At 37.3% G+C, this 23,978-nt stretch overlaps 1 long non-coding RNA gene across 1 annotated transcript; it reads left to right on the top strand.

The window, feature by feature from the left end:
- The first annotated feature begins 17,308 nt into the window (after positions 1-17,308).
- LOC135623734 (uncharacterized) lies at positions 17,309-21,242 on the top strand. The gene is made up of 2 exons (XR_010491470.1): positions 17,309-19,116; positions 20,946-21,242. It is a non-coding gene; the product is annotated as an uncharacterized LOC135623734 (long non-coding RNA).
- The last annotated feature ends 2,736 nt before the right edge of the window (positions 21,243-23,978 follow it).

Raw genomic sequence — 23,978 nt, 5'->3', positions numbered from 1 at the left:
AGTGTCTAGCATAAACAAACCATTATGCAATGTTCTTTTCATGATGATCTCATCATTTAATAATATCGAATAACCATTGTTCTTAAAAAACTAATTTATATCCAGTAACTGTCAAACATGAGATGGAGATAATGTTTTTGATAATAGAAAGAACAAAATAACATGCGTCTAATGTATTTATAGCTCCAATAGGAAGATGTAGTGCAACCTCGCCAATAGCTACTATAGCAACTTTTGCTCCATTGCCCATCTTGAAGTCCATCTCACCTATCTCTAGTCTGTTAGGCCTTGCTAGAACCTGTAACGAATTGTATATATAATAAGCACTACCGATATACAATACCCATATGTTATCATAAGAGTATGACAAATGGAGACTGATCATGAATGTACCTGAAGCTTCTCCAAGCTTCTATTTCGCCCTTTCTGCAAGGTACTCTTTGTAATTCCTCTTCCATTGCTCATCTTTGCTACAGTAGAAGCACTGGCCTTTGTCCTTTGCCAAGTCTTTCTTAGCAACCTTTGCTTTACTTGGTCGGCCCGTGCCCTTGCCCTTCTTAAGGGACTTTACTGCTTTCCTTTTCTTTCTGGTCTCACTAGTGTAGAGAACTGGCTTCTCCTGATAGTGCTCTCTACCTCCCTCAACATATTGAGGAGCTCTGGGAGAGTCACCTCACGCTTGTTCATAATAAAATTCATTATGAACTGTGAAAAAGAATCTAGTAGGGACTAAAGCACAATGTCCATACACAAGTTATCCTCTAGGACCATTCCTAGACTTGTGAGTTTCTCTATCCACTCAATCATCTTTATGACATGGTTCTGAACCGATGTCCCCTCAGTCATCCTAGTGTGGAAGAGGCTCTTGGATATCTCATATTGCTAACTCATTCCCTATTCCTCAAACAATTTACGGACATGTAGGAGAATGGATCTGGCATCCATCTTTTCTTGTTGTCTTTGTAACTCAGGAGTCATAGACGCTAACATGTAACATTGAGCAAGAGTTGAGTCATCAATGTACTTCACGTAGGAGCGATCTCATCCTCGCTTGCCCCTTCCTCGAGCATAGGCATCACTATATCAAGGACGTAAATGATTTTTTTCGTCGTTAGAACAATTCTCATGTTGCGGAGCCAATCCGTATAATTTGGACCAGTGAGGCGGTTGACATCAAGCATGCCATATAAGGGATTTGAATGTGACATTTTCAAAAATAAAGATATAGCAGAAATGAATAACATACAGATTTTGCAAAAATAAAAATAATCAAGATATGGAGTTCTATCTTAATATGCTTCCACTATTTTATTGAAAAGTCACGCGACACCCTTAGCATGTGAAACGAAAGTCATCGGTAGACTTCTAGTGGGGATCAAGATCCAATCAGTATCTTAGTGTAACCTCGAGGGACTTGACCAATCACACTAAGCCCAAAAGGTAGGCAACTCTTGCCGATCACAACTCCTTGTGATTCCCGTCATGTTTAGCCTCCGAATCACCATGGTCTCGAGGGACTCGGCCATCGTTACAAGATGAGTCTGATTTAATAATATACCCTCAAGGAACTCGACCAAGCATACCATGTCCTCAGGTCACTGGTGACATCTCTATGTTGTAAGCAAAATAACAAATCATAATATAGGTGAGCCTCGAGGGACTCGATCAACTCAACCTACAACGGGAATCAGTCCCTACCTATAACGATGGAAGGCCACGTGGGTCAATCTAATTGTCTCACATTTACCGACTTAATATTATTGAGAGAGGGGTTTATATGATTTGGTCTCCTAATATGACATATCACACATATACATATTTAATATATATCTACATCGCATGCTAATATATATACATATCTAGTATGTGCATAAGCAATCACACCAGATGATTATGGACACAACCTAATGTGATCAGGCCCGAGCAGTGGGCCTAATCACTTACATCAAGATCTATATGTACAGCAATGCATCTCCATGCCCTGTGATCGTCCATCTCATCCTTGTCAGTTCCATTGACATCTCGACGCATCTCCATGTATCGCGATTATTCGTCTTGTGGGTCCCGCTATCGCTTCCACGCTCCCGCTATGCTCCTCATATGATTACAACTTAATCATAAGCATGTATACCCGACAATAAATGAGAAATAAAATGGAGGCTCGCAAGCCCCAATAATAATAATCACACGTACATACATCACACGGTCTATGATCATCCGTCCACACATCATACATCACATGTATAAATCATCATCATGTAGGACTACTAGTTAATAATAAAATAATAATCAATTAAATATTTTAATTAATTAATATTTTATGAAATCAGGGACATGTAAGGAATTTTTTGAATTCTTAGGGGGTATTTTCATAATTTAAACAAAAGGATAGAATTGGAATTTCTTAAATTTCGAGGGGCAAAACTATCTTTTGCCCAGAAAACCCTAATCCCCTTTCTCCCTTTCCACTACTGCAGTCGCCGCTGCCCTTGCCACCCTGTCGGTGGCAAGCTATGCGACGGAGAGCAGGGGCGCTACCCTCGCTTGCGGGCAGCACGCCCGCTAGTTGTGTTGCCCCTATAGTTGGGCACCCCCGCGGGTGCCGCTGCCTCTGCAGGTGGTTCTGCCCGCGGGGCAGCGCTTGTAGGCGATGCTACCACAGCGGGTGACCACCCCTATGGGGGGGGGGTTTTCCCATGGGAGCAGCGACCGTAGGCACCGCTGCCCTACTACACCTCATGCTGCGGGAGAAGCGGTCGCAAGCACCGCTACGCCGCAGCGCCTTAGCCCGCGGGTTGCCAACCTCATCGGCCGCAAGCCTTCTACAAGCAGGTCATCGGCCGGCTGCTACAGGCATGGCATCGGCGCTATGCTGCCTGGCTGTGACTACCGTTTCAAGTGGCTACGGGCATGCAGATTGAGGGCAATAACTATTGCTTCCCTTCCTTGCTTTTGCGTCAATAATGTTGACATCAAAATTTTCTCCAAAATGCAACACACGCAGTTCAAAACCAATCTATCGAATGAACAACCTGGCTCTGCTCTGATACCATTATTGGGAAATATTGGGGGTGACATCACATGCGCAATGAAAGAATAAGAAAACAAAATCCCCAATTTTCTAAAAAGATGTTCGTCATCGTGCAAAGATTGGTGCACAAAAAATCCGTAAAACAAACTGTGTACATAGAAGATTGTGTTACTTAGGGTGATTGTATATCCCTGAATCCTTACAGATCTCTAGGAGAGGGTGAAGGAGATCAAGTGTGCTCCTCTCTAGCAGTGATCAATATAGTAAGGCTACGATGACGCTCCTCAAAACTTCAGGCCTGCTTTGAGGTAAGAAGGGGAGGAGAATAGGAGAGGCAAACAAAGGCTCTAGCCTATGAACCACTGAATCCCTCCTATTTATAGAGGTCCCTTGTCAAACCCTAATGGATCCTCCCCTATTTGGTATTAAATCTGCATCCAACTACCGAAGCCTCTTAGATTAGTGGATCTCTATCCAATAATCTCTTGTGGGCTCTTATTGGATCTCATCCATAGGATCCAATATTTCAAGGGCTTATTGGATATCTAATAAGTTAGGGGATTCAGCAGATATCTCATATCCGAACCTCTACTCATCGCAACGCCTACCATATGTGTGTGACCCTCTAGGCCCAATATCGAGCTGGCCATGAGTCATATCTGTTAGAACTCCTTCTAGCTAAATGAATTATTATCTATATAATAATTTACTCGACTCATCGACTACGAACGTACTAGGCCACTATGCCATAATCCCGAGACGATTCAAGGGAATCCAATCCATTGGACCTGTCTGTCCTTAGTTATCGTGTACTTATAGTCCTTCATCCATCTAATATCTCAAAGACCATATACCGGGTATAGTATTGTCAGACCCATACGGTTTCTATTCGAGTCTCACTCTAATTGAATTCTCCTAGAGAACCCTTTCTCTCTCAATCCGAATGACCCTAACCAGAGATTTGTCTGAGTAAGAACACATGAGATATTCCTCTCATGACGCCGATAGTGGATGATCCTCTATCGATACTCAATAGCCCTCATAAGGTCGACTATCACTACCAATGATTGGTTGTACTAGATCTGGGACATCAAAACCTATAAGTATGGTATCAAAGAATGAAACACTCATACAGGACATCCTTGGTGTCTCAAGTCTAAGAACCAGATACACCACTGAGATTATGAAATCGCTATATGACAATAAGGCATCATCAACCATCCAACATTCTATAAGCGGATCAATCAGTGAACTCATTCTCCAATGATTATCTGTAATATATCCTTAGTGTCCCCACATAAGCAGCTATGAGACCAACTACATCCATCATATAGACGGGTATACAGCACACCAGTCTGTTTGATTATCTCGATGTCCCTCTCGAGTAACCTATGACCGGGATTATTTAGGATCTATGTTGAAAGGTGAATCGGTCTCATTATCGTGATCTCAACACGATCTGATTCCCACTACACAAATCCAAGGACATCATAATATATACATGCATATATGCAATAGTCAATATAAAGTGATAAATGTCAAAATATAATAAGTAAAAAGATTTCTTGTCAAGTCACACGTGCCATCACTCACGTGATTTGCTTGCTGGGCACCTATGACTAGCAAATCAGACTTTGCACTAAGGAGATCGGATATTGTAGGATGTCATCATGCCGATTGGGCAATACACCGAAGGAGAGGACAAGACACCGAAGGATTGGACGAAGCACCAGAAGAACCAATGACATGCAAAACAACATATGATTTATGCTTTGTAACAATTTATCTAGATAGAATTAGTTTGGACCTCTAATTGAGTTGGTTTGAATGTAATTAGGTTAACTCAATTAGGGGCCCATTGGGCCTAAGGTGAGGCTTTTTTGGGCCAAGAGAAAGGCTCATTCAGTGACCCAAGAGTTGGGTAAGTGATAGCACCACCGGTCCAAGCGGTGGAATCGCCAACGACTCAATCTCCAAGACACAATCTCTAAGACTGTGTCAAGTAGTGGTACCGCCAAGTGTCAGTGCTGCAGGCATTGGTACCGCTTAGCACAAGTGGTGGTACCGCTAATACCCCAAAATCTCAGGGATTTAAATTTTGGCTCTAATTTTTTAAGCCATTTGGGGTCTATAAATACCCCAATCTTTCATGCTTAAGAAAGTAAGAAAGTAGAACAAAACTCTATAATTCTAAAGTTGTAAACCCTTGTAAAGTGTAGAGTCCCTCCTCCTAAAATTTAGAGACTATTCTAATGGAGAGTGTGAGGGAAACTTTGTAAAAAGGGGGTGTAAAGGTTCTCTCCTGAGCCTGTCAAAAGTAGAAAAGAGTTGTAAGAGGGTAGTTGGCCTTCACCTATTAAAAGAAGATCATTAGTGGATGCTGGTGGCCTCAACGAAAGAGGAATCGGGAGTAGACAAAGGTCACGATGACCAAACCACTATAAATCCAGTGTGCTCTTTCCTTTTGCTATTTACTTTTATTGCTTACTTATTTTAATGCTCATTACATTCTACAAATGTTTTCAAGTTAAGCATCTTTCTAATATAAAATTTTTCGAATGAGGTTTTTCTAAATCATTATTTTTATGAAAGTACTAATTCAACCCCTCCCCCTCTCTTAGTACTGAAATGGTTCTAACAATTGGTATTCGAGCCAAGTTTCTCTCTATTTGGCTAAACACCCAAGAGAGATAGTTTTTTTCGGCTTTCAAGAGGGTCACTCTATCATTCGTCCTCCTATGTTTAATGGGATGCACTACACATATTGGAAAACACAAATGAGAGATTTCTTGCTTTCTATAAATTTCAATTTATGAAATATCATTGAAAATAATTTTCCAAAGTCTTTTGAACCAATGAACAAATGGAATATTTTGAATAAGAAGACTTTTTCTTTAAATGCTAAAGTAATGAACGCTTTATTTTATGTTTTAGACAAAAATGAGTTTTATCGAGTTTTATATGCAAAACTACATATGAGATTTGACACCTGCTCGAAGTCACACACGAAGACATAAGTAGGGTTAAAGAGTCGAAAATTAATCTTTTAATTCATAGCTATGAATTATTTTATATGAAACCAAGCGAGACCATTGGAGATATCTACACCCATTTTACGGATATCATCAATGGTCTAAAAACACTTGATAAAAGTTTATCTAATTTTGAATATGTTAATAAAATACTAAGATCCCTTCTAAAAAGTTAGGATCCTAAAGTAACTACAATACAAAAAGCAAAGGATCTAAATAATTTTTCATTTGAAGAACTTATTGGGTCTTTAATGACCTATGAAATGAGCTATATGCCACAAGATAAACTTGGGAATAACCTTTCAAAGAACAAGAAGGATATGACATTGAGAACTAAATAATACCACTTGAGTGATAACTCAAGTGATGATGATGATGACATAGAACTTTTGATGAGAAAATTTAAAAAATTCATAAATCAAGAAACTAAGAACAAAAATGAACTTAAAAAGAACACAATAACTTGCTATGGATGCAATTGGCCGGAGCACCTCAAAATTAATTATCCACAAGTGAAAAAGCTATAAAAGAAGAAGAAAGCACTCAAGGCAATATGGGAGGAAACAAATACATTCGAAGATGAGGTGCAAGCCAACAAAGATGAGATGACAAACTATGCTTTGGTGACTTTCGACAACAAGATAAGTAACTCAAACAAAACCCCTTTACCTTCATTCGTCTTTGAATTCAAATCTTAGTCTTTAAAGTAGTAAATATTCTATTAACCAGAAAAAAATGATAGCATCTTCTTGATAGGGTCACAAGTTTCTTCCACCCAAGCTTCAAATCTATTACACAGTAGTAAATTACTCTAAAAATAAATATAAAATAAAAACATATCAGCTACCACACATGTTGGTAGGAACCTCAAAAATATAAAATGGGGGGGTGGGCATACTTCTCTTTCTAATGATTTTGATTTTTTTTAAAATTAATTAATGAGCATGACTATTGCATGTTAATTCCTTATACTAAGTATGAAAAATTAGATTCACTTTAGAAGGAAAATATATTACTACAACAAATAATAACAAAAGAAAGACCATTGGAATTAAAATGATTATTAAAAAATTAAATCTTTTGTTTGAAGATGTTTTAATATGTCACATACTATTGATCATGATAATTTTTCATGATGATACTTGTTTTTCGGGTTTAACCGATGATGCATGGTTTGGCTTAGAAAACAATAGCATGAAATCAATCACATAGAGGAATGCATTAATTTTTCTTGAAAATGACTCTATCCCCAAAAGCTTATTAAATTTTTCAATAAGAGATTAATGAATCTATTTGTGTTATGAATCTTGTGAACTATGAAAGTGATTTTGATGATTTAAATTTATTGTTTTATTAAAATCATGATCCTAATTTCTCAAAATTTATAACTTAAAATCATTTATGAATCAAGATCTCTTATTATGTGTTCTCGTATTATTCCTTCTTATTAAGATTTATTTAAATTAATCATGGTTTCTCTTTTAATTTCTTAGAATCATAACTTGATTTTTTTTATAAATCAAGATTTTTTATGATTCCTTCTTTTACTAAAGGGGAGAATTATGCAAACAAACTATGATCTTGATAATTATAACTTGAGATTTTTAAATAAATCAATATCATTCACTATGATTCTTTCGTTTAACTAAAGAGAATGTTAATTCAGATTTTTCTCTTGATTTCTTGGAATTTATAACATAAGATTACCTTTGAAGATCATTGACTATTTAATCTCCTAAGATTTCTTTTTATTATTTACTAAAGAGGAGATTTATCAAAAATGACTTATGGTCTTTTACTATTCATGACTTGATTTTTTCATTTTTTATGATTAAAATATTGATGTAAACTTATCGTTGTTATTAATATTTGTTATGATCTAAAAATTGATGTAAAAAGAAAAATTTTGTACCATTGTATTCTTCCTTTTGACAATGACAAGGGAGAGAAAGTATTGCTAGCTTGCAAATTTCAAGAAGAAAAAACTTGCTAGCATACACATTGTAAAGAGAAGCAAAAAGTTGCTATCTCAAAAGAAGAAAATTTTTTGCTAAACTTCACATTCTCAAGAACTTGCTAGCTTGCATATCACAAAATGAAGCGAAGAATTTGCTAGTTTGCACATTTCAAGCAGAATCAAATCGATAGCTTGCAAGAGATGAAAGAATTTACTATCTTGTGCATCTCAAGAGAAGCAAAAGTATAAACTTGCACATCTCAAGAAGCAAAATTTACAAACTTATACAACTCAAATTGTTGCTAGCTTGTATGTTGTAAAACTTACATATCTCAAAAACTTGCAAGATACACTTCTCCTTTTTTTTTTATGATAAAGGGGGAGAAGATATGATGATGAGTTGACTCATACATGGTATGATGTACTTTTATGTTTTAAAACATTACATGATTTTCTCAATTTAAAGGTTCTTTCAATATGACATATTGATAGGGGGGATTTTTGTTTAAACTCTATCATCAATTAGTTATCATTATCAAAAAGGGTGTGATTGTTGAATCTTAGATTTTGATGATGAAATTAATTGATTAATTTATGATCTAATCTGCATTTTGAGTGATGCAAGACTAGCTTCGATTAAGGAGAGGTAAATTGATTAAAGTAGGAGAAATCAGACTTTGGGCCAGGGTTGAACATTATTAGAAGATTGGTTAATGTGCTGGTAGAAGGACTTTGTACCATGAGTTCAGGCATCGTGCTGGAAGAAATAGAATTTGCACCAAGGAGATTGAAGATTGCAGGAAGTCAATATGTCCATTGGACAATATGCCGAAGGAGAGGACGATGTGCTGAAGGATCAAACGAAGTACCGGAAGGACTAATGATATACCGGAAGGTCTAATAATTTGTCTAGATCGAATTAATTTCGAGTTCTAATTGAGTTGGTTTGAATGTAATTAGGTTAACTCAATTAGGGGCCCATTGGGCCAATGATGAGGTTGTTTTGGGCCAAGAGAAAGGCCCATTCAATGACCTAAAAGTTGGGTCAAGTGGTGGCACCGCTAGTCCTTGTGATGAAACCATTAGCGGCTCAGTCTCCAAGACACTATCTTCGAGACTATGTCAAGTGGTGGTACCGCCTAGTGTTAGTGCTGTAGGCGATGGTACCACCCAGCACAAGCGGTGGTGCCGCTAGTACCCTAAAATCTTAGGGATTTAAATTTTGGCTCCAATTTTTGAAGTCATTTGGGGTTTATAAATATCTTAATCTTTCCTACTTAAGAAATTAAGAAAGTAGAACAAAACTCTATGATTCTAAAGTTGTAAACCCTTGTAAAGTATAGAATCCCTCTTCTTAAAGTTTAGAGATTATTCTAAGGGAGAGTGTGAGGGAAACTTTGTAAAAAGGAGGTGTAAAGGTTCTCTCTTGAGCTTGTTGAAAGGAAAAAAGAGTTGTAAGAGGGGATTGGTCTTCACTCATTAAAGGAAGACCATTAGTGGATGCTTGGTGGCCTCAACAGAGGAGGAATCAGGAGCCAACGTAGGTCACGATGATTGAACCACTATAAATCTAGTGTGCTTTTTTCTTTTGCTATTTACCTTTATTGCTTACTTATTTTATTTCTCATTATATTCTGTGAATATTTTTAAGTTAAACATCTTTCCGATATGGAGTTTATAGAACAAGGTTTTTCTAAATTGTTATTTTTACAAAAGCAATAATTCACCCCCCCCCCCCCCTCTCTTAGTGATGAAATGGTCCTAACACTTACAAGAAAGTTTAAAAATTCTTAAAAAGAAACAAAATAAAACAAGACATTAAGAAAAAAAGTGAACTAAAAAAGGATCAAATAATATGTTATGAAAGCAAGAAGTTGGGGCACTTCAAAAATAAATGTCCCCAAGTGAAGAATATACTACCAAAGAAAAAGAAAACGCTCAAAGCTACTTGGGATGACTCAAGTGCATTTGAAGATGAGGAGCCAACCAACAAAGAAGAAGTTGCTAACTATGCATTAATGGCATTTGCGATGAGGTACGTGACTCAATCGAAGCTCATTTATCTTTTGATGAATTATTAAGTGCTTTTCATGATTTGTTTGATGAATATAAATTAGTTGATAAAAATATAAATTATTAAAAAAGGATTATTCTTCTCTTTCTTACAAACTAGAAAAATTAAAAAATGAGCATGATAAGTGTATGTTAACTCCTTGTACTCAATGTGAAGAGTTAGAATCATTTAAAAAGAAAAAATGTAAATAGGTAACAAATCTTTAAACATAATCCTTGCTAATAAGGGTCATGTTCATACGAATTAAGGAGTTGGCTTTGTGAATCAATTATCTTCTTTAAAGGACCTACATTATATGTCGCACCTAAAGAAAAATATATTTTTTATGAAAAATATGGTCATTTTGATTACAAATGTCCATTTAAAAGGTATAGTCCACACAAATTAGTTTGGGTTCCTAAAAGAATTCTATTTATGAGGGACTCAAAATTAAATGAGTACCTAAAAGAAAACCCCTTTTCTTGTAGATATGTTTACAATCACAAGCTAGAAGCAAGAGATGGTACCTTGATAGTGGATAGTCAAGGCGCATTATCGGAGATCCAACTTAATTCTCTAAGCTCACTATCCAAGATGAAGGATATATCACCTTTGGAGACAATAACGAAGGTAAAATTATTGGCAAAGGAATCATAAGTAACAAGTCAAATCTCTTGATTAAAGACGTGCTATTAGTAGATGGTTTAAAACATAATCTACTAAGCATTAGTCAATTGTGTGAAGAAAGATATATTATCAAATTTAAATCTAATGCTTGTATAATTGAAATACCACACAAAAATATATTTATAATTACCTTAAAAAATAATAATATGTATACGATTGATATTAATGATTTTTATGATGAAATATACTTTTCGGCTTTAAATGATGATGCTAACTTTGGCATAAGAGATTTGGTCATGCTAGCATGAAACAAATCTCTTAAATCTTAACTAGAAAACTTATAAGAGGAATGCCTAGTATTAAGTTTGTCAAAGACAGTTTATGATGCATGTCAACTAAGAAAACAAATAAAAAGTAGTTTCAAATCAAAGAATCAAATAAGCACCACTAGACCACTACAATTGATCCATATGGATTTATTTGGACCAACTGATAAAACAAGCCTAAGAAGTAGTAAATACGCCTTTATAATTGTTAATGATTATAGTAGATATACTTGGACATACTTCATGGTACACAAAAGTGATTGCTCTATATCAAAAGTTTTTCGTGTCTTTAATAAAAGAACTTTGGTTATAAAGAAATCTATTCATGTTGTTTTTAATTAAATTTTTTAATTTAAGAAAAATGACTCTAATGATGATTTTGATTTTGATACTTTGAATTTAAATGAAAATTCTCCTCTCCCTAGCAACTTGGATGCATCTATTTTCAAGGAATCCTTACCTAATGAATGAAAGTATGTAGATGCTCATCCTAAGGAGCTAATCATCGGAGACATATCAAAAGGTGTTCAAACTCATTCTTCTTTTAAAAACTTTTGTGCGAATGTAACCTTTGTCTCTTAAATTGAACCAAAATGAATTGTTGAAACCCTAAAAGATGAATCATGGGTTATTGCAATGTAAGAGGAGTTAAATCAATTTGAGAGAAATAAGGTATGTAAGCTTATTCCTAGACCTATTGACAATTTAGCAATTGGTATTAAATGACTCTTCAGAAATAAGTAAGATAAACTTTGTATCATGGTTAAAAACAAGGCTAGATTAATGGTCAAATGTTTCAACTAAGAAGAAGGTATCGAATATGAAACATTCGCTCTTGTGGCATGATCATAAGGATGCTCATTGCCTATGCTAGTAGTAACAATTTTAAGTTATTTCAAATGAATGTTAAAAGTACTTTTCTTAATAGCTTTATTTACAAAGAAGTCTATGTTGAACAATCTCTCGGATTTGAGAATGATAATTTTTCAAATCATGTGTTTAAATTGACTAAAGCTCTCTATAGATTGAAACAAGCCCTAAGGGCTTGGTATAATTTAAAATAATTTCTCAAAAGGTAAGGTCAATACTACATTGTTTATTAAAATTTTTAAAAATAATCATCTTGTTGTTCAAATTTATATTGATGATATTGTTTTTGGTTCTACAAATGAGTCATTATGTGAATCTTTTACCAAAAGTATTAGCCATGAATTCGAAATGAGTCTAATAGGCGAATTAACCTTCTTCTAGGGACAACAAATTAGGCAACTAAATGATAGAATTTTTGTTAGTCAAACTAAATATACTTTAAATCTATTAGAACAGTTCAACATGGATAGTTCTAAGGCTATTAACACACCAATGAGCACTTCCACAAAGTTAGATATGGACGATAATGGAGAAAACTTTGATAAAAAAACCTATAGGGTTATGATAGGTAGTTTACTATACTTCACTATAATGAGACCAGACATTATATTTAGTCTTGGACTTTATGCTAAATTTCAATATATTCCCATGCAATCTCACTTTAAATTTGTTAAAAGAATCTTTAGATACCTAAAAGGAACTCCTAATCCATGATTATGGTATCCAAAATCTAACAATTTTGAATTAATTGCTTATGTCAATGCTGATTTGCTAGATACAGAATAGAAAGAAAAAGCACATCTAGAACTTGTCAACTCTTAGGCCATGCACTTGTCTCTTGGTCTTCCAAGAAATAAAACTTGATTACATTATTTATAGTCGAAGTTGAGTATATAATAGTAGGCGCATGTTATGAACAAGTTATATGGATGAAAAACACTTTAGAAGATTATGAAATTCAATTAAAAAATATCCCTATAAAATATAATAATACTAGTGCAATATATTTAACAAAAAATCTCATTCAATACTCTAGAACTAAACATATTGATATTAGGCATCATTTTATTAGATATCATGTTAAAAATCATAATATATATTTAGAATTTATTGATACAAAACATCAATTAGCTAATATTTTTACAAAACTATTGAATTTTGAACAACTTGATTTTATCAAAAGAGAATTAGGCATGTTAAATCTTCCTAATGTATGAATTCCTCTTATACATTTTTTGGATTTCTCAGTCTTTCGTAACTTGAGTTTTCCTTTTAAATCGAGATCATTTCCTTCATTCCTTCTTCTTGCAATCCACAAGAGAAGAGATTTGATTCATGGATTTTTGGCATAATTGATCTTTTATGTAATGATCATTTGGATCCTTCTTCTTTCTATTCATAAAAGAACTTTTATTGACATTCGGTACTTATGACTTGATGTGATGAATGAATTGCTAGTCACAGGTGTCTTACAAGCCAATCATATGAGTGATGGAATGTATGACTTAACATGCAGTCTTTTTGCTTATTATTATTATTTAGTATTTTATCATTTTATATTGCCTATTACTTGAATATATTGTGATTTTCATGGATCTGTGCAATAAAAATCAGATCATGATGAGATCATGATAATGAGATTGATTCACCTTTAAACACATATCCTAAATAATCCCACTCATAAGTTACTTGAGAGGGATATCAAGATAACTAAATATACTAGTGTATTGTACACCTATCCATATGGTGGATGTAACTAGTCTTAGAGCTGCTCGTGTAGGGACACTAGAGATGCAATATAGGTACTTATAGGAAATTGAGTTCACTGATTGATTCGCTTACGAAATGCTGGATAGTTGATTATGCGTTTTTATCATATAGCAATTTCATAGTCCTTATGGTGTATCTGGTCCTTAGACTTGAGACATCAATGATATCCTGTATGAGTATTCCACTCTTTGATATCGGATTTATAGGTCTAAAGGTTCCAAATCTAGCACAACTGATCATCGGGAGTGGTAGCCAACCTTACGAGGACTATTAAGTGTCGATAAAGGATCATATGCTCTTAGTGTCATGAGAGGAATATACTATGTGTTCTTACTCAAACAAATCCCTGACCAAAGTCATTCAGATTGAGAGAGAAAGAGTTCTCCGGGAGAATCAGATTAGAGCGAGAATCGAACAAAAACCGTATGGGTTTGACAACACCATGCCTAGTATATGGTCTTTAGGATATTAGATGGATAAGGGACTATAGGTATATGGTAATTGAGGACAGACAGGTCCAATGAATTGGATTCCCCTATATCATCTGGGGACTACGGCGTAGTGGGCTAGTATGTTTGTAGTCGATAAGTCGAGTGAATTATTATAGAGATAATAATTCACTGAGCTAGAAGGAGTTCTGATAAGTATGACTCACGGCCAGCTCGATATTGGGCCTAGAAGGTTCGGATATGAGATATCCGCCAGACCCCCTATCTTATTGGATATCCAATAAGCCCTTGAATTATTGGATCCTATTGATGAGATCCAATAGGAGGCAATGAGAGATTATTGGATAGAGATCCGCTAATCTAAGATGCTTGGGTTGTTGAATGGAGATCTAATACCTAATAGGGCAGGATCCATTAGGGTTAAGTTGATAGGGAACCTCTATAAATATGAGGAAATAAATAGTTCATAGGCTAGAGCCTTTTTGGGTTGTCATCTCTTCTCCTCCTCTTCTCCTCCTCAAATAGCAGGCTTGGAGTTGTGAGAAGCATCGTCGGAACCCTACTGTGTGGATCACTACTAAAGAGGAGGACACTTGACCTTCTTCACTCTCTCCTAGAGATCTGTAGGGATTCAGGGATATACAATCTCCCTATGTAATATAATCTTTCATATACATAGTTTCAATTTTCATGATTTTTATGCACCAATCTTTGCACGACGACGAACACATCTTTACAAAATTATGGATTTTATTTTTAATGTTCTTCCGTTATGTATGTGATGTCGTCCTTAGATTTCCCCATAATGGTATCAGAGCCAGGTCGTTCATATGAAAGATTGATTTTGAACTGCCTGTGTTATGTTTTGGAGAAGCTTTGGATGTCAAAATCATTGACACAAAAGCGAGAAAGGGCAGCAACTATTGCTACCCTCGCATATGGCAGCACTGTCATCTACGTGTAGGCTTCGAGCTGGCGGTCGACGGGCTACTACAGTGGCAGCTACCTATGCACGAGTACTATGCGAGTAGGTATGACTGCTTGCAACGACGCCCATAGGGAAGGCCGTAGGCACGGTGGCCGCTTGCGTGCGGGCAATGCACCTACGCACAAGTGTGGCGCCTATGGGTGATGGGACCGCAGGCATAAGCGACGCTTGCTGTCGTTGGGCCCGTGTGTGGGCCCTAGCAAGCAACGCCTACAAGCACTACACCCAAAAGCAGAGTTGCCTGTAGGGGTACCCGACCGCAGAAACTATCAGTTTTGACCAGGACATTTCAAAAAATGTCCCAATCATACATAAAACATTGTGCGGGCGGGTGCCTAACCATAGAAACCGTCGGTTTTGAATGGGACATTTAAAAAAATGTCCCAATCATACATAGAAAGTTGTGTTTAAAGGCATATTGGTTTTCTATTGTTTGAAGTGCCACTTGAGTGGTCTTCTATTATTCTATCTTCTATTGTTTAAACACTCGAAAGTTATGTTTAAATAATCCAGATCATGAGTTGTTTCTTATGTTTAAATACAATAGAAAGTGAAGTTCTTTCGAGTGTTTAAACACAAGAAAGTTAAGTTTAAATATAAGAAAGTTTAAACACAAGAACAATAGAAATATAATACATGAGTTCTTTCGAGTGTTTAAAAACAAGAAAGTTAAGTTTAAACACAATAGAAAGTTGTGTTTAAATAATCCTGATCATGAGTTGAGCTTTCGCTCAAGTGGTCTTCTATTGTTCGAAGTACCAAATCATTCCTGTTCTTTGGAAGGTAGTTCTCATATTCATCATATACCATACAACTCATTTCATAGGTCATTAAAGACCCAATAAGTTCTTCGAGTGAAAAATTATTGAATTACCATTATTTTCGAATCCCAATTTTTAGAAAGTGATCGTAAAACTTTATTTACAAGTTCAAAATTTAAAAAATATTTGGTAAGAGCTTTTAAACCATTGATGACATCTGTAAAATGGGTATACATATCTCTATGGTTTCACTTGGTTTTATATGAAACAACTCAAAATCATGCATCAAAAGATTAATCTTAAAATCTTTAACTCCACTAGTGCCTTCGTGTGTGATTTCAAGAGTGTGCCAAATATTATACACAGTTTCACAAATAGAAACATGATTAAATTCATTTTTGTCTAATGCACAAAACAAAGCATTCATAGCTTTGGCATTTAAAGAGAAAGTCTTCTTCTCCAAATCATTCCAATCATTCATTGGAAGAAAAGACTTTTGAAATATGGTTTCAATAATATTCTATAATTTTAAATTAATAAAAAGTAAAAAAACTCTTATTTGAGTTTTCCAATAGCAGTCCATCCTATTGAACATAGGAGGACAAATAAAAGAAAGTCCCTCTTGAAATCCAATAAAACCTATTCTCTTGGGTGTTAAACTAAATAAGAAAAACTAGCTCTAATACCAGTTGTTAGGATTAAGAATGACACTAAGAGCGGGGGGGGTTGGGTATGGGGAAGTGAATTAGTGCAGCGATAAAAACCACGTCGGTTCAAAATTCTTTTGTTCGATAAAAGCTCGTGTCGGAAATGTAAGTTTAACTTGAAAGCATTTGTAAGCATAGTGAAAGTAGTAAGCAAGTAAGGCTGTTTGTGGTAAGGGAATCAAAAGCAAAACCACGTCGGTTCGAAAATCTTTTGTTTGATAAAAGCTCGTGTCGGAAATGTGAGTTTAACTTGAAAGAATTTGTAAGCATAGTGAAAGCAGTAAGCAAGTAAGACAGTTTGTAGTAAGGGAATCAAAAGCAAAACAGAAATGCAAACTGAGTTTTATAGTGGTTCGGTCATCATGACCTACATACACTCCTTATTCCTCTTTCGTCGAGGCCACCAACATCCACTAGCAATCTTATTTCAACTGGCAAAGATCATCTACCCTTTTACACCCATCTTCTCCTTTTCACAGGTTTAGGAGACAACCATTTACCTATACCAACTTTAGAACTAGATGAGGGGATTTCTTAAGTGATTGCTATAGTGTTTTCCTACTTTTAAGTTCTCTATACTTGTGTAATCTGAGCAGGGTTGAGAGGGGTATTTATAGGCCCCAAGTGAATTCAAACTTAGAGCAAAAAAGTGTCTCATCCCTAGTTTTTGGGGAATTGGCGATACCACCACATGTGCTAGGTGGTACCACCGCCCTTTCTGCTATTGGGTGGTACCACCACCTGTAATATCCCTCGCTTTTAAAAATTATTAATAAAGATTTATATGTAAATTGGAGGACCTATATGTAAATATAGAAATTACAAGGACTAAACTGCTAAGTTGCAAAAAAAAAAAAGAAAAAAAAAGGGAAAACCGAAAATTCGGTATTATCCCACCGCCTCCCACGCACTCTCTGTTTCTTCGAGAAACAGAGAGGAGCGGTGGGGCATGAGGAGTGAAGAAAAGAAGAAGAAGAGGGAAAAGAAGAGAGGAGGAAGAAGAGAGGAAGAAGAGGGAGAAGAGAAGAAGAAGAAGAAGAGGAGGTGGCTGCAGCGAGGGCTGCAGCGAGGAGCTGTGGGGCGTGGGGAGAAGAAGAGAGGAAGAAGAGGGAGAAGAGAAGAAGAAGAAGAAGAAGAAGAAGAAGAAGAAGAGAGGAGGATAGCTGCGGCAAGGCTGCAGCGAGGAGGTGTGTAGCTTTGGGGAGGAAAAGGGTAGAGGAGAAGAAGAGAAGGAGAAGAAGAGGGAAAAGAGAGGCAGCTGCAGCAGCCAGGGCTGCAGCACCTCTGTTTCCCGCAGGTGGAAACAGAGGAGAGGATGTGTGGGGCGTTGAGGATGAAAAGGGAAGAAGAAGAAGAAGAAGAAGAAGAAGAAGAAGAAGAAGAAGATAGCTGCAGCAAGGCTGCAGCGAGGAGATGTGTGGCCTTGGGGAGGAAAAGGGAAGAGGGGAAGAGGAGAAGAAGAAGAAGAGGAAGAGAAAGAGGTGTGATACCTCTGTTTCCTGCAGAGGAAACAGAGGAGAGGGTGTGTGTGACGCCGGGGAAGAAGGGGCTGCAGCTGCGGCGATGGCAGCTGCAGCTGGAAGAGAAGAAGAAGAGGAAGATGAGCAGGGGAGGAGGGAGAGGTTGCGGCCGTGGCTGCGGCCGCGACTGCAGCAGTTGCAGCGGGGAGAGAAGAAGAAGAAAGGAAGGAGAAGGAAGAGGAGAAGGGAAAGAAGTAGCTGCGGCTGCGGTTGTGGCAGCTGCAGCTATGGCAGGGAAAGAGGAAGAGAAAAAGGAAAGGAAGAAGAGAGAAAGGGAAGGAGAGGAAGAAGAGAGGAAGAGGAGAAGGGGCTGCGGCTGCGGCGATGGCAGCTGCAGCTGTGGCAGGGAAAGAGAAAAAGGAAAGGAAGAAGAAGAGAAAGGGAAGGAGAGGAAGAAGAGAGGAAGAGGAGAAGGGGCTGCGGCTGCGGTGATGGCAGCTGCAGCTGTGGCTGGGAAAGAAGAGAAGGAAAGGAAGAAGAAGAGAAAGGGAAGGAGAGGAAGAAGAGAGGAAGAGGAGAAGGGGTGGCAGCTGCGGCAGTGGCAGCTGCAGTTGGAAGAGAAGTAGGAGAGGAAATAGAGCAGGGGAGGAAGAAGAGGCTGCGAGTGTGGTGGCTGCGGCCGTGGCTGCGACTCCGGCTGCGGCTGCAATGTTGGCTGCGGTAGCTGCGGCAGCGGTGGTGGCTGCAGTAGCTGCTTTTGGGAAAGAGAAAGAGTAGGAACGAGAGAAGGGAAGAAGGAAATAGTGCAATGGAAGGGGGCTGCGGTTGTGACCGCAGTTGCGGTCGTGGCTGCGATTGTGGCAGCGGCAGCGGCGGCGGTTGTGGCAGCTGCGTTTGGGAAAGAAAAAGAAGGAATGAGAGTAAGAGAGAGCAGGTGACTGTGCCTCGATGTTCGACACGTGATGTAGTTGCGAAGAAAGGAAGAAAACGGGAGCACAAAACGAAACAGAGAGAGGACACGGAGAAAAAGTAGAAGGATTTGAGCTGGCACCTTCTTTGGATCTTCGGATCGAAATCATTGAAAGGCAAGTTTCCCGCTTGTTTCAATCCTTTCTATTGCAAGTTCCCTGATCGTTTCTCCTATAATTGCTTTGATATTTCTTATTGCAAGTTTCCCGCTTGTTTCAATCCTTTCTATTGCAAGTTCCCTGTTCGTTTCTCCTATAATTGCTCTGATATGCCTTATTGCAAGTTTCCCACTTGTTTCGATCCTTTCTATTGCAAGTATCCTGATCTTCCTCACTGCCATTTTTATCTCTACATTTGCTTTGAATATGAGGAACTTTGAATTGTTCTAGCCTTGCATTTGTTATATCTCCTGTTTAAACGTAACGATTCGAATCTGTGCAACTTTTGAGATTCTGACCTTTTGATACCGAGCTGCCTATAAGTCTTTGTTGGAAACTCTGATTTGTTCAAAACTGATTTCATTGGAAACTAGACTCGTAGACCTTTCTTTGATATATGGATTGAAAGATTTGGAATCCAAACACCTGCCCAGTTATCTGTTGAATCTGACATTATGAATTCTGCCAACAGAGATTTTGTTCTACGACACTTGCTTACCAAATTATTTGTAACTCTCTCTGTTGGACAGTTCAATTCCTATGAAGCCTGTCTTATCTGAAAGTATTATCCAATGATTATTTCTGAGTAAATTGGAGCACGATTGATAGTTTGAATCATTTGTTCAATGTGCCTCTTGTATTCTGCCAGAAATCGAGCTTTGGTCGATTTCTCATATTCTGGTTTCATTCCTTTGGAAGTTGATATCCTTTAGCTTTCTTATTCAATTGAGCTTTATATTACTGCTTTGAGTTCTTGTATACTCTTGTCCTTAAAATTATTGCATTCTTGAAAACCATTGTGGAACGTTTATGCTATATCGTATCGACCCATATAGGCACATGTATATTCCATTGTTCCGCATTTGCTCCCGATATGTGCCTATTCCAGTTCATTCATTTTGACATTGAATTTATCTAATCTTCTTATTGAATTGAGTTATTTGTGATTGCTTGGATTCCATATGTGCCCTTGCTTTCAATTCCCTTCAAATCTGAATATACTTGTGAAAGATTATTGCTTACTTCGGATTGACTCGTAAAGGCACATGTACGTTTGTTTTTCCGCGTGTGCTTCCGATATATGCTACTTATTGTTGAAACTGTCCTTTTGTACTCTGGTGTGTGGGATCGTCTGGACCTTTGCCAGAAATGGTAAAAGGTATGCGCTGATTTGCCCGCTTTGTGGGGTCCCGCTTTGTGGGATATTCTGGTATGCGCGATTTGCCCGCTTTGTGGGGTCCCGCTTTGTGGGATATTGCTGACTGAGATCCCACTACACCCTCTATATGTTTGAATGACATCCAGAGTTTTGGTGAGTTATTTCTGTTCGTGCTCTAGATAGTTATGATATGATTGCAACGTCAAGGACGACGTTTGAGATTCTGTACGACATATGAGTTTGATATGCTCTGAAATGCTTCATTCACTGATGATATGCTTCGAAATGTTCCATATGCCGTTGATATGCTCCGGAACATTTCATATGCCATTGATATGCTCTAATTACTCTGTGCTCCATTTGCTATGAACTGATATGTTCTGAAATGTCCTATCTGCCATTGATATGTTCCAATTACTCTATGCCCCATTCGTTATGGATCAAATATGTTTTGAATGACATGATACGTATGATTTGGTATCTATTGAGATGGTATCCTTGAGAATTCTTGTATTCTGCCTTGCATTATGATACATTACTCGTTTGAAACCGTTCCTTTTGTTCTGAATATGCTTTGTCACTTGCTGAGTCGTTTTTGGCTCACTCCGTTGTTATATAAATCTTTCAGGTCAGCTTGTCACTCTTCGAGATGTTTGATTTGGGCTGAGGCAGTGGATAGCTATTCAGAATAATGGGCAAGTCTGGTTGGTTATTACGATATTGTTGTATAAGTATGTCTTGTATGTAATGAAATGTTGTCGATGAACCGAAATGGATATACTGTGTCAAAGTGTTAGGAGATCTCTCTTATTTGGAATTTCAGAATGTTAAGTCTAATTTATGGTGATATGAACTTGTGGTGAATAGTTGGAGTTCTGATTGTATAATTTATTTAGCTTGTGGATTTATAAATGTTGTTCATGTTTGTCAAGTTGGCTTGGGTTGCCATAAATGTGAATTATCGAGTGATGTGATATATGATTATAAACTGCACAGGTTTTATGGATGTGAATATGAATAGAATGTTTTCAGTGTCCTCAAACGTTAGTTTGGATCCTGGATTGGTCTGTGACGAAAATTTTAAAAATCATGGATATTTTGAGGGGCGTGACACCACCTAGTCTAGCGGTACCACCACTTAGTTTAGTGGTACCATCGTTTAGTCTGACGGTACCACCTTTTGACACCCAGCCACTAGGCAATACCACCGCCTAGACTGGTGGTACGATTGCCTAATATAGTCTCGAAGACTGTGCCACCAATGGTTCCACTTGTTGGGTCATTGTTTGAGCCTTTCACTTAGCCCAACATAACCCAAACTTGTACCCAATTGGCCCCTAATTGATTTGGCTCAATTCTAACCCAATTATACATAAAACCTACTTTGGTCTAGACAATTATTACAAAGCTAAATCAAATGTTATCTGGCATGTCATTGGTTCATCGACGTCTTGTTTGATTCTTTGATGCATCATTCTCTTTTGAGGCCTATTGCCCAATTGGACAAATGACCTCCGTAACTCTGATTTCCTAGGCGTAATTTTCACTCTTCTTGGCTCAATGCTTGAACCCATGGCCCGAAGCCTTTTGCCGATACGTCGACCGATCCTTCGGCTCGACATCTAATCTTCTGACATGTTCCACTCCGGCCCAATATGATTCTTCCTACTTAAATTATCTCTCCCTGATCATAGCTTCCTACGACACTCAAAACATAAATCAAATCATAAACACTATCAATTGGTTTCATCATCAAAATCCGAGATTCAATAGAGCCAACTAATAAAGAAGAAGTTGCTAACTATGCTCTAATGGCACTCAATGATGAGGTAAGTGACTCAATCAAATCTCATTTAGGTTATGATGATTTACTTATCGCTTTTAGTGACCTATATGATGAATGTAAACTAGTTGGTAAAAAATATAAGCTGTGAAAAAAGGAGCATACTTCTCTTGTTAGTGAATTTGATAAGTTAAAAAATGAGCATGATGATAGTATGTTAGCTTCTTGCACTAAGTATGATGGGATAGATTCACTTAAAAAAGAAAATATCTTACTACAAGAAATATTAAAAAAATTTAAAATTGGTAATAAATCTCTAAAATGATCCTTACTAAAAATGGTCATGTTCGTAGAAAAGAAGGAATTGGCTTTGTGAGTAACACTCAACAAAAGCCAACTATCTTCATTAAATAACCTACATTACATGTCTCACCTAGAGAAAAATATAATTTTTATGAAAAATATAGTCATTTTTCCTACAAATATTAATTTAAAAGGTATAGTCTACACAAATCAGTTTGAGTTTCCAAAGGAATCATAAATCACTCAATGATAGATAGATCTATTTATGAGGAACTGAAGGTTAATTGGGTATCTAAAAGAAAACCCACTTTCTTGTAGATATGTCTACAATTATAAGCTAGGAGCAAGGGATGGTATCTTGATAGTGGATGCTCAAGGCATATGACTAGAGATCCAACACACTTCTCTAAGCTCTATACCCATGACGAAGGATTTGTCAACTTTGGAGACAACAACAAATGAAAAATTATTGGAAAAAAATATAGGTAATAAATCAAACCTTTTAAATGAAAACATTTTATTAGTAGATGGTTTAAAGCATAACTTGGTAAGCATTAGTTAATTGCATGATAAAGGTTACAACATCAAATTTAAATCTAATGCTTGCATTATAGAAATACCACACATAAATATATCTTTGATTGCCTTAAAGACCAACAATATCTATACTATTGATCTTGATGAGTTTTGTAATGAAACTTACTTTTTGGTTTTAAATGATGATGCATGGTTTTGACATAGAAGATTAGGCCATATAAGTATGAAACTAATTTCAAAAATTACAACTAAAGTGTTGAATCTCGTATTTTGATGATGAAACTACTTGATATATGTTTATGATTTAATCTGCGTTTTGAGTGACGCAGGATGCTTCGATCAGGATGAGACAATTAAAGCAGGAAAATCATGTTGTGCCGAAGGAACATGTCAGAAGATTGGACGTCGGGCCGGTGGATCGGTCGACGTATCGACAGAAGGCTTCGGGCCGTGGACTCGGGCATCGGGCCAAGAAGAGCGGGTATTGTGCCAAGGATATCGGAGTTGCGGAGTCGACTGGCCGATTGGGCAATAGGCTGCAGAAGAGGACGATGCGCCGAAGAATCGGACGAAGCATCGAGGGACCAATGACATGTCGGACAACTTGGTTAATTGCTTAGGATTAATTGTCTCGATCGAAGTTTTGTTTTGTTGTGCAGGATTAACTACGATGAAAGTAAGACAAGCAGCAGGTGTTGCGCCGGAGTCAAGATCATGATCACGTTGGGAGTTCGAGAGTTCGACGGAAGTTCGGACGGTCGTCGGAGGTTCAGCGAGAACAGATCCGAGAAGTCCAGAAGCTTGCCAAGCGAAGCTCGTCGGAACTCGCCAAGTGGATCGTCGCAAAGTCCAGGAGTATGCCGGATGTCCGCAGAAGGATCACCGAGGGTTTATCGGATGATCGACGGAAGTTGGCCGGAAACTCGCCGGAAGAAGCGATTGACACATCGGAGCAAAGCTGCAGAAGTTGTCTTAGAGTTAATCGTAGTTAGCATGATGATTAAGCATGAAAATGGGAGGTGATCCCATTAGCTTAAT

Source organism: Musa acuminata, chromosome BXJ2-9, assembly GCF_036884655.1.
Source record: "Musa acuminata AAA Group cultivar baxijiao chromosome BXJ2-9, Cavendish_Baxijiao_AAA, whole genome shotgun sequence".
Taxonomy (NCBI): Eukaryota; Viridiplantae; Streptophyta; class Magnoliopsida; order Zingiberales; family Musaceae; genus Musa; species Musa acuminata.
The sequence above is the reverse complement of the archived record's forward strand: the minus strand, read 5'-3'. Positions and strand labels throughout refer to the sequence as shown.